This window comes from Cyprinus carpio, unplaced genomic scaffold (genome assembly GCF_018340385.1).
Source record: "Cyprinus carpio isolate SPL01 unplaced genomic scaffold, ASM1834038v1 S000006615, whole genome shotgun sequence".
In the NCBI taxonomy this organism is placed as follows: Eukaryota; Metazoa; Chordata; class Actinopteri; order Cypriniformes; family Cyprinidae; genus Cyprinus; species Cyprinus carpio.
This window is the reverse complement of record NW_024879254.1, coordinates 673967-687305: the sequence shown is the minus strand read 5'-3', so window position 1 is coordinate 687305 and position 13339 is coordinate 673967.

Below are 13339 nucleotides of genomic sequence, written 5' to 3'. Positions count from 1 at the left end.
GGTCTGGCCTTGTACTTGTCTGGCAATCCTGTCATCCACACATTCTCCATGTCATCATCCATGGTCTGCAAGTACCTCATTGGTAAACTCATCTTTACAGCATTGTCATCAGTGGGTATGAAAATGACAGAACGTGATGATGATTTCAATTTCAGACTGCATGTGCGAGCGACTGCCTCTTGAGCGCTGACTTCTCTGTTCTTTGAATAGGCATTCATGACCTGTTTCATGCACTCACGATCAGACAGGTTATCATGTGTTGAGTCTTTTATCACTCTCTTCAGGTAGTCACTCATCTCATGTTCAGATTTTGAAATGTACGATAGCATGTACATGATACAGCTGTAGGGGTTCAGAATGAACTGTATGTCCATGTTTGCATTCCAAGCTCTCAATAACATTGGATTGTAGCCATTAACCCAGCAGTCCTGTGGTCGTCTCTCCATAACTATTAAACTTGATGTAGACAGAGCCTCAATATGTTTCTCATACTCTTCATAAGTCATGTTTGCTTGATTAAGTAGCTGTGTAATGGTTTCAAAACTTTGATTTGAGTCATTCAGTAGATCCCACACCTTCTGTAGCTGTTCTTTTGCAACACTGGCATAATCTCTTTCCTCTGATCCATTCTCATCATCAGACTGTTCTGCAGGAGGAGGTCTGGGGCGGGTTATTGTGGTTCTATTAATGGGTGGTTTAGGAAATCCAAATCTGCAGTGCTTCTTGTTCTTTCTACAGGATTTGGAGTGATTACGGCTGTGCATCTGTACTTCACTTACAATTCTGTGCAGTTCTGGGTCTTTGTTTGGGTCTGGTAATTTGCATGATATATATTTATCAATGAAATCACAAACATCCTGATCTTCATCTTTTTCGAACTCTGGAGCATCTTTCACCCAAAATAAGCAGTGAATGTGCGGAGAGCCACGTAACTGAAATTCTACTCTGTAAAAAAAGTCAATTACCTCACCGATAGGCCGAGCAGGTGACATGATTAGATCCCTCATTAAGGCTTCAACGCATTTTTCAAACATCCGCATGGCTGTGACTGGGTTGCTTCTCAGGATTTCACATTTTTCAGACCAGTCTAATTCATCAAAGTTCACAGTTTCACCTTGTTGTGCTTTAATAGCAGTAATCACTTCAGGCCATCTCATCTCAGCAGCACTAAACGTACAGAAAAATGTGGGAGTGCCCAGCTGTCTCAGCATAGCAAACAAATCACGCATAGTTTTCTCCCAGTATGCTGGAGTCCCTCTTAGTGGTTGCATGAAACGTGTTGCCTCCTTATTATTCACAAGCTTTTCTAACTCTTGTTTGTCCTGCAGCAGTGAACAGTTTATTCTGCGTCCATCACGGGTCATGGGTTTTGCTTTTCTAAGCTGGATAGACATACTAGATGTGGCCATATGCATTTCAGTGACAAACTGAGCAAAGAAGATGTAGTTTGTGTCTCTTGCACAACGATTGTCAATAGAAAATAGCCTTGTGTTAAAGTATCTGCTGGGGGAAACATGTTTTGCTCTGTCAGGCTCATCAAAGGTATTTTTCCCATCAGGGAACTGAACCGGGAACGACATTGATTCAAGTTTTTTAACTTTGAAAATGCTAACAGGACTATTTTTCGATGCTGGGGCAATGCAAAATATTCCGTCATCATAAGACAGCAGCTGCTGACCAAGATCTGGGGGCTGAAGACATGTATCCAAAGCAAGGCCTCTTGATTGCTCTTCTGCAGTAGTCTCAGGGTTCTCACTTGAATCATTGTGTTGATTCTCATTGCTCTGTTCTTCAGTGTTCTCATTTTGACTGCTGCTCTCAACATCCATTTCCTCATCAGGAGCACTGATGTCATTTGTGGACTGTTCATGCTCATTGAACATTTCTTCTTCTGAGAGTGCTGCATTAATGATGATATCTTTATATTCTGAATGCATTTCTTTTAGTTTACTTAAAGCAGACAAGACCTTACGCATATTCAAAGTCTGGAACTGATAGTGACCTTGGTAGCACAGACGTCTTTTCAGTTTCACTGTAAGCAGCTGTGATTCACTTCTTGGTCTTGGTAAACAATTTACTGTTGTTTCTACTTCAGATGCAACGGAAATTACAGCTCCTTTTATAGCTCTCTGTTGGCCTTTAGGAAGTGTTAAAATTTTTGCAAAGGGAATGTACTTTGCAATGACATGTCTTTCTAGAATATTTAAATCAGACAGTTCTGGAGGAATGGGATTGAACTGAAGCATATTAGCTACAGCAATATCTGGCATTAGACCTCTCAAAAGTGTTGTATGGCAGCAGTGACAGATCCATTCTGTTTTCATGTTCTCCAACGCACATTGATCAGGGCAGTCAGAGCAGATGTGAACATAGTTTCCAGTCAAGCAAAGTGCAGCAACTGTTGGATTTTGTTTATAAATATGCACTTCACAATTACGCACTTGATTTGAGAAGAGCGCTCTGGCACAGCATGTGCAGACATATGTTGGCCCCTGTTTTATAAAATCTCTGAAAATATTTAAGGCTCTTAACATGTCTGGATTTTGTACTATGTCAGGCTGGCTATCTTGTAATGTTTCTCTTTGCCTGCGCATCAGATGCATTTTTCTGTATTTGTACTGTATCTCTTGTGCACAATGTACTTTGTGAAGTACCTTAAGCTCAGATATTTTGTTTTTAGATTTGAATAAATAATATTCTTTCTGACGAGCCCTAAAATATGCATCATAGTGATAGTGTTGTTTAAAAATGTTCTTCCTTTTTTCATAGAAGTTAGGATCTCTTTTACATCGGTTTGTATAATGGTCAATTTGCCTTTGCCTAAAAATTGGATCTTTTAAATATCTGTCAACAAGATTTTGCTTATGCTGTTCCTTATACTTTACATTGTGCCTGTATTTTCGAATTATATATTTCTTTTGTCTCTCCCTGAATTGTTCATCATTCTTGTACTTTTGAATGATATAATTCTTTTGTCTCTCCCTGAATTGTTCATCATTATTGTAATTTTGAATTATATATTTCTTTTGTCTCTCCCTGAATTGTTCATCATTATTGTAATTTTGAATTATATATTTCTTTTGTCTCTCCCTAAATTGTTCATCATTCCTGTAATTTAAGGTTATTTTACTCTTTTTTCCCCCTCTGTACTGTTCATTATTTCTGTACTTGTTAATCGCATAAGACTTTGTTCTCTCTCTGTATTCATTATTATTTTTATAGTTGTTTTTAATTGCTTGTTTGTGTTCTTCTCTATAAGCAATATTATTCCAATAGCTTTTCTTCATGGCTTGTTTATGTCTGTGTCTGTATTCACTACTTGTTTTATAATCATAGACTTTACGTACAGCCTGTTTTTTTCATAAAACACCTTGCCTCTGAACCATTTCTTTATGCCATTTTTTACAGTAAGACCTTCGCTTTCGAGTCTTGTTCAGTTTTTCTGTCTGCTTTATTATAAATTGTGAATTCTGGTGATTTGGAGCTGACAATGCAAATTGATCCTGTGACAGTATGTTATGAGAAAGTTTACTCAGTGGTTCATTTTCATATTTGTCTTGGTTTTGAGCTACAGTAGTTTGAACTTCCATTTGATCTTGATAAATCAAGTGGGCTTGTTCATCAGTTGATGTGGCTTTGTTAACAGCAGTCTCAGATAGTTGTTGAACTGAATTCTGGACTTGAAGTGAAACATCAGTAGACGAGCATTGTTCATTATTTGACAGATCTTTCTTCTCAAACGATACAGATGGTTGCACATCAAGTTCAATGTCACAGCAGTTCAGGGAGACTTCAGTCAAGGGGGCTTGTTCATCAGTTGGTGTGGCTCTGTTAACAGGAGTCTCAGATAGTTGTTGAACTGAATCTTGGACTTGAACATGTTGTAGAACAGCAGTAGACGAGCATTGTTCATTATTTGACAGATCTTTCTTCTCAAATGTGAATGATGGTTGCACATTAAGTTCAATGTCACAGCAGTTCGGGGAGACTTCAGTCAAGTGAGCTTGTTCATCAGTTGATGTGGCTCTGTTAACAGCAGTCTCAGAGAGTTGTTGAACTGGATCTTGGACTTGAATATACTGTTGTGGGACATCAGCAGATGTGCATTGTTCACTGTTTGAAAGAGCTTTGTTCTCAGATGAGGCGGATGGTTGCACATGTTCAAGATCACAGCAGTTCAGAGAGACTTCAGTTTGTACACAGCTTTCAGTCATCATGTTAATGAATGATACAGGCAGCAGCTCAAACTCTTCCTGGTCTCTCAAATCGAAACACCCTTGATACAATATTAAAAGCCTGTCTACGAGATCCTGTAATTGATGAAACGTCAGGAATACCGCTGTACCTGTGCCTTCTTCAACAGGTATTCCATAAACTGATCTGCAGTGAGAATCAAAATAGCCAAACCTCCCTGATCGATCTCTGAATACAGCGATACATGAGCCTCCACACAACAGCAAAGCATCACTCACATCAGCTCTGAGACACTGCAGAGTATTCTCAAGATTCTCATAGTTGCCGAGTGCAGGTGTATCTCTCAGAAATCCAAACCTCTGGGGATGTTTCAGGATGTTGTAGCATTGAGAGTTTGTCTCAATTGTCTTTGGTAGCTCGTCAAAATTTAAAAAATTACCCACAAATTTTCCTTTGCACTGCAGAGCTCGTTTGACACTAGTGTAAACTGCATCACCTTTCTGTAAAATGCCATCTAAATCGAAACTCTGTAGCTCATTTCGTTCATTATGGACAGCTAGGAACATTAATGCATTGCAAGTACACTGACGGCCTCTGGAGTACACACTGTACCTCGCATCGGTCTGACAGTGAGACGCTTTAACAGAAAGTCATTGTGATCTACCACACACAAAATATTATTTAGATGTTAAAAAGCAGCAGAGCAACAGAAAGAAGTAAGTATTAAAATGTTGTGCTTGACAAATGCTGAATAATTTGCTATTAGAAGTCAATGTGTTACCAAATGGTTCAAAAGAGATGACTTACAGCACAGGATGCAATGACTTTGACTAGTAAAGATTACAGACATAGCATAATTACAGAAAAACAAAAAAGGTGGAAAAAAGAAGAAATCTTAATCGAGTCACTAATATAAGTCAAATAACACACACAAAAAAAATGTTTTTAGCTTATTGCTACTAAAAAATATAATAATTGTGAGTATTTGTATTGCATTAAATAAAAGGAACATCCAGACTACTATGAAGAAACACATTTTTAAAAAATCAATATAGCATTATTGACAGATCAAACAATTATAGTTTAATTAAGTTATGTGTGTGCTGTCCCTAAATGATACATTTTTTATTTGTGTCAGTAAATGATACTGAATGAAACCTTGAGCTAAGTAAGTGCAGAGAGATTTACAAATAATTATAAAGAAATTACTAATGTCTCTGTAATTAACATGCTTCAGTGATTTTAAAGGGTTACTTACATAGAGAGCCAAAGCATCAATGGCACCTTTTGAATACATGACATAAGTAAATACATATTCTAAACATTATCAGAATATTCACATTATAATGCTCACATCTAAGGAAGGGAACTAAACATACAAGACAGCTATTGCAGGTTTTTATCTGATGATAATGTGGTAAATATGAAAACATGAATTACCTCAAATGAAGGTGCTGATGGCCACACTGGCCGGGTGGAAGGAGGAGGCAGTGAAAGAGGTCAAAAAATCTAGAAAGAAAACAAATTAAAAAACTGATCTACCACCATCACATAGTATGGATACGTTAAAGCTTAGCAATTATGAAATGCTGATATAATTTTCTTTAAAAAATTACTTACCGCAGCAGAAGGTGCAATGATTTACATGATTAGAGTGGGGGGGGGGGGCTTTTGACTTCATTGAATAAACATGAGCACTGCACGTTTCAAAATCAAAAACCGATGCGGGTGTTTTTATATCACTGTATTTCAGGGTAACCGACTGTATTTAGAAAATTTTCGATGTCATTTTCATTTAATCTTGCATGTAATGCTTGATAAGGCAGCGTTTGTGAGCTCAGCGCTGCTTTGCATCCGTTAAGAGAGAAACCCGCTACCTCTCCCGCTCTTAAAGCGCCTCCTGCTGGCAGAAAATGGTTGGGGTCACCAACCCACTCAACTCAACTCAGTGAAAGCAGCCATGAATGATAACTCAAAATAGAGTATTGAGAATTGTGTCATGTCAGTCAAAGAATTATTAAAAAAAATTACACATTGTATGTCAAATATGTCAGATAAATACTATAAAAACTATATCAATATAATGGTATCTAATTCGCCGCGAGCCCTGCTTTTATTGCAATGCTAAATTTAATTTGTTAATATTCTAATGCAAAACAGTAATACACTTAAAATCTAAATTTCTTTAAAAAGGGGACAGCCTCAAAAACACAAACAACAAACATACTTCTGAGAGCGCATTATATATTACTGGCCTACAGTGCCATTGAGCCTGTGCGTTGCTTGGCAACCGTTCTAAACACTGCTGAACTATCTATATATTTGCTTTGCGTTTTTATTACTATTTGTTATCAATAAATGATTTTTATTTTCTGTGTTTATTTAATGAAAAAGTATATGTATATACATATTTGAGGGTAGGGCTATAGGCTATGTAAAGTGATATTTAGAACAACTAACGTTATGGGGATTTTAAACGTGGCTTCACGTCCTGCCTGACGAGCATTTAACTGATCAAAAATCACTGTAAACCGTGGCTTCACATGGCTTATTAAGTGCAATAATTTTATTGCAGTCATTTTAGATACTTTTTTCGCCTTTTTTTACAATGTTTAACTGAATAATTGCCAACGCAAATCTAGCAGACTCACCTCAAGAGAGAGAACCGCCGGACCGGATGAATCCAGAGTGACAGCTCATTAGTTATGCAAACTTCTAACGCTCTTCATTGGCCAGCCGTTAGACTATTGTTGTTTTAATTAAATACTTTTACAATTAAATACTAATATTTTTATTCTATTACCCATATGAAAAATCAAAGCCGGATTTAATTTGACATGGGGGACAAGGATGTCTCCTTGATCCAAAAAGCATTTCTGCTGAAAGAATAATAATCAATACAAAAAAATAAAAAATAACTACTATCATTAATATTAATAAAAAACAACAAAAAAATAAAAATAAACTACTATCAAAATAAAAAAAATAATTAAAAAAAATAAATACTATAATAAAATATGCAATAAAAAGTTTAATTTTATTTTTCATGTTTTTTATTCTTATTTTGAATGGGCTTTTATTTTTATATTTTATACTTTTTAAATATATGTTTATTCATAATATATTATATATTTTATTAATTTTATTTCAGTTTTAGCAGGCTGTAATTTAAATTTTATTTTTTAGTTCTAAGAAATGTAAAAGTATAGTTAAATATTATATAAAATATTATATAATAAAAATAATAGCGTATATTTTAATGTTTTATATAAAAAAATAATTTTTTATTTTATTTTTGGTTAACATTTATATTATTTCAATTAACTAAATTGTGGGCTAATCATTATTTTTCCAATAGCAAATAAATAAATCCACATTTTTGTCAGTGCGATTTTCTGATATAGACAAATTAGCGAAAGAAATATTATATGACATTTAGAAGTGAGAAACGTGTCAACTTCACAGATTCTTCCTCGGCAAGTCTAGAAACCACATCACCATCACTTAATTGTATTTATTTATTTCCCCCCTCCTCCGGGAAATATAACAAGGCATGATGATATAAAGAAACAATATAAATAGACTATTTTAAAAAAAATGCAAATGTATTTTAAAATTGTTAAGACTCAAATTATTACTCTCGCGTGCAATGCCCGCGAAAGAACCAGAGTTTATAAAGCGGTGTCCGTGACCGGAGCGCACGCATAGCCCGACTCCATTCAGACAGTGGAAGAGAAGTGAATAAGAAGACACACAATTTTCCTGCGGTAAGTACTTTTACCCAACCAATTTATTTAAATGACTTTTAAAATGTATAATAATCACACTACAAATATCAATTTAATAATATGAAGAAAATAAATAATCCAATAATGCCCTATAATTATACCCTAAACCTATCCCGGTCTGAGGGAACAGTTAGTTTTTTCCCAGGGTAATTTTAACAACAAAAATTAATAAATAAAAAAATGATAAGCCGTTTTTTAAATATTTTTCCATATAGCCTATAGGTAAAAAAAAAAAAAAACGGACTGTTTTTTCCTAGTAAATGTATCTCAAAGGTACATGGTAAATGTAGTACATTTACTGTACGACCAATAATGTCCGTTAATTCCGTTACATATGAATGACGTAATTTGTGCCAAGGGAGCAGCGCTCAAACTTTTGACTGCAACTGCGCGAGCCCCGCTCTCTCAGACGTGCTGAGAGAGAACTATAATTAAACTATATGAAACTTCTACTACTATCACTACTACTACTACTACTACTACTACTAACTATTTAATTAAAAACGAACGTATTTAATTAATTTAATTAATTTCTCAAGCCAACTTTATTAATATATAATTACATTATATATTAAAAGCACTTTTTTTTCTTTTGATTAATTAATCACTAACTGTGAAAAATGTATAAACGTATAATATTATCATTGATGAAAAACTTAAAATTTTTAGGTTTTGGAAAAAGTGTATAATTTGGACATTTATACAGACATATGCACACATATCGACTCATATTCAGTAATGTTTTGTATTTCTCTTTCCTTTGTTTGTCAACAGCAGCTAAAAAAAAAAAACAACTAAATCCAAAACATCGTAAGGTATAATTTTGGTTGTCTTTAAGACATCTTCTCAGTATTTGTGTTTAGAGATAGCAATAGTCAATAATAATAACAGTTGTAGTGTTTTTATGCTACTAAGATATTTTTTTTCGTTCTTTTTCTTCTTCTTTTCTTACCCTCAGAATGGCGCATCCATATACCACCCCTCAAAAGTTGGCACTAAAATGTATACAGACACGCTTAATCCAAAAAGCTGGCTCATTTGTCCGCCGAGGCTTTAAAATTGCAATAGCAACACAGCACACATCAACAGTCTGTGCCCTCACAGATGGTAGTAGGGCCATTTATCATAAGAAAAATGGCTCTTATCCTGAATTTGAGGAGGGGGCATCGTACATTTTAAAAAACTGCACTTTGTCTGACAGACATGGGAGGCTTTATCTTCTTGTTGGAAGATCCACTTTAAAGTTTAGAACAGGTCCGTTAAAAAAATTTCTGAGGGAGGTCAGAGAGAGCTGCAGTGGAATTAATCCATCCACCATCCTATTCTGCCACTGGTGAGGAGGAGGATTTGTTTTCCAGGAGTGGATATCTCAGCCTCCAAGGAAAGGTTGAAAAAGTGAGTTATCTATCTATCTATCTATCTATCTATCTATCTATCTATCTATCTATCTATCTATCTATCTATCTATCTATCTATCTATCTATCTATCTATCTGTCTGTCTATCTGTCTATCTATCTATCACACTTTTAACATCACTAGTCATTTTAAATTTTGCAGTTGCAGAAAGTAAGGATGACCATGTCTGGACATCCCAGTCTTGGACCTCAAGCTAAAGTGCGGCGAAAGGCTCCTTGATGTGTCCCTGTGGAGGGATGAAGCACTTTCTGAACTCCATGACGGAGACAATGTGCAAATCACAGTCACATTGCGTGCCACCATTTTTGGCAAGTGGGCCAATGGAAATTCAGTCTTCAAACTATACTACATTAAGGTACGCTAATGATAATATACTCCACATTACACAGTTACATCTATCTATCTATCTATCTATCTCTCTATCTTGAATTGTCTGTCTTCTCTCTGTTATGTGTAACATCTGAGATAATTAGTACACACCACACCACACACACCATCCCACACAATAGTGCACACACCATCACGCGACACACACACAACCACTCACTCACTGGCACTTGCTCACTAGCGCACACACATATACCTCACTCACTACCGCCCCCACACTCCCTCTCGAGTACGCACCCCACTCACAAGTGCACCCAACAGCCACACCACACCACCACAACACCACACACACACACCCACAGCACACACACACCACACCCCGACCACACACACGCAAGCACGAGGTGCACGCCCACACCCCTACTCCACTTCACACAGTGCATAACACAAACTACTCACTAGTGCCACACACATCTACTCAAGTCACTAGCACCCCACACACACACACACACACACCCAAACACCCCCACACCCCACTAGTGCACACAGACACGCACATTCACTCACCCGTGCAAACACACTTAATTCCGTGGGCTCACTATTGCACAATTCCAACGAGCACACACCACTCACTACACACCACACACACACACACCAACCTAACCACACCCACACACACACCCACACACAGGTGGCTCACTCGTGCCCACAGACACACACACATTCACTCACCAGTGCAACCCACCCACTGCACTCGCGCACACATATATCTCACTCCTAGTCATCACCCACACACCCACCCACACCCTCCCCGATAGCAGGCACCACCTACACTAGCACCACACACACACACCACACACACACACCCACACACACACACCAACTCCCTCACTGTAGCAGGCGTACACACATCACCCACACCACACACCCACACACCCACACCAACACACCTCACAAACTCACTAGTGCACACGATGCCCACACAACCATTCACTCATCCCATGCAGAACACCAAATTACTCACGTAGTGCCACATCCACTATACTCACCTCACTCGCACCCACACACACACCCACACACACGACCACAGCACAACACTCACTAGTGAACACCCGACCCCGCAACTTCCGGACTCACCAGTGCAAACATCACACTTCACTAGTGCCACACTATATAACTCACCCCCGAGCCCACACACACCACCCACACACACACCACACACCCACACAACACACACCACACACACCAACCCACACACTGCACTCGTGCCCACAGACCCACACTTCCCCTCACCAGTGCAAACCCACACTTCTTCACTAGCGCACCACACATATCCTCACCACTAGCCACCCACACACCCCCACACACTCCCTCAGTAAGCAGGCACACATCACCCCACACACCCACACACACACACCACACAACACCCACCCACACCCAACACACACTCCCTCATAGGTCAGGCGTACACACACACACCACACACAACCCACACACCACCCACACCCCCACAACACACACCCACACACACACACTCCCGCACTAGCAGGCGTACACACACACACACACCCACACACACCCACATAGTGCACATAAACAACACACACAACACTGCACAACACACACACACACACACAATAGTGCACATAAAACACACACCCTCACTCACCGTTTGCAAACACACACACTACTCACTAGCAGTGCACCACACAAACCCAGTGAAATACAAATAGGCAATTCACATACAAAGGTTTTTAATGTTTTTATGTTTTTTTTGTTTTCGATTGAGGCGGTTGTACCTGTGAAACAGGAGGTGAAGTGGTGTGTGGAGTGACAGAAATCTGACAACCAACGTCACCTTCTTACCGCAGATGATTGAATCTTGTGTTGTGCCTCATTCTCAACATTATAGTGGCAACATTGATGACGTAATCATGGAGTTGCCAATGAAAATGATTATAAAGCTGTTAAATAACGAGTAGTTAGCGTACAAACCGTAGAGTAATCAAGTCATCAATTCAGTGAGCTCCGGGGTTTTTGTGTAGTCATAGTGGTCTAGATTAGACTTATCCAGTAAATCAATTCAGCGAATCCTGTTTGGTGTAGTCCTAGTTTGTAGTTTTTTTTGGTAGTATATATATATATAATATATATATATATCTATATATATATATTCTATCTATATTATAAATATATACTATTTGTTTATAATAGTTATAAGTATGTGCACTATTAGGTTATTGTGCTTATGCTAATGCCATTTATGTTCACTCAATTAATAAATAAAATTTGTTTTCTTGTTTCAAATTTATTGAAATGGTTAATACCACCTTTTTCATTTGCACAATCACTATAGGCTGTGGTCCTGTTACTTACACATCACTATCAACGATGAATTCAAAAACAAAACCTTAATTTGCTAATGCTTTTTTAGAACTACTTATGATCAGCATAGACATTGCAATAATTTTTAACTGTGAAAACCTTTAAACTCATGCCAACCTGTAGTGCTCTATGTGTTAGACTGCAGAACCTAAATATATTCTAGTCTTCAAGCTGTGCCAAACTACAGTTTATTCTAACTCCAGACTTCTCTAACTGAACACCTTCAAACTGTAAGATTTAAAACTAATACTTCTAACTAGGGCAGGACTTTCTCAAAGCCATTTGTCTTAAAGTTGGTCTGTGACAAACTTTTTATTAGTATAATTTTGGAATCTGTAAACCCGATCTGATGATAGACTGTGTGAAAACTCACGTTGTAGGCTGATGAGAGCAGCAGGTAAGCAGCAGTGCATTCTTGATCTTGACAGTGTTGATGTAACACTCCAGATCCAATCCAGCAGCACATAAATATACAAAACCAGACCACTTCAGGGTTTGAAGATCCAGATCAGTCTATACACAGTAGTTACTCAGTTTTACACGTGTTCCTCGATGTTTTTAAAGGCGAGAAGCAAAGATGAATGAGGAGAGCAATGGGTGAAGACTCAGAAGTCCGACCTGCATGCCGGACAAACACAGTGTCCGTGATTGGTGGACGGGCCCAGCTCTCACTGTGTTCCTAGTGCTTCTGTTGTTGGTGCGAGTCTTTAATAATGGTGTGGATCTTACATTAGGTTGACCTGAGGCTTCCGCAGCAAGTTCCGCGGACACGTCTTTTTTTCCGCGTTTGGGCAGTGTCTTTTGACATTGAAAGGCTACAAAGCAAACCCCCGAATGCGTTCGAATCAAAGGTAGACACAACTCTTATCCATCTGGACGAAACATTCATGTAGAAGCCACTCAGAGGACCCCTCAGGACAGGTGGAGGAAGATGGACAGAGTGAATACAGAATACAAGTGCTACTGTTAGTGAAAAGCTCATCTGCAGTTTGTATTGAAAGCATAATAATGTCTCATGTTAGTGTGATTAGCAAATTGGTTTAAAACTTGTTTAGATAATATGAGTCTCAGTCCCAATCATTGCTTCTGCTTTCACTTGCTGAGAAACATAAGGATTTTGCAATTCTTGATTGTATCCGTACTTCTAGTTATGGTTTTTAATGACATGTTTATTAGCTTAACCAGAATTTATTTAGTGGTTTCTATATGCCTTGAGGTACAGATGTAA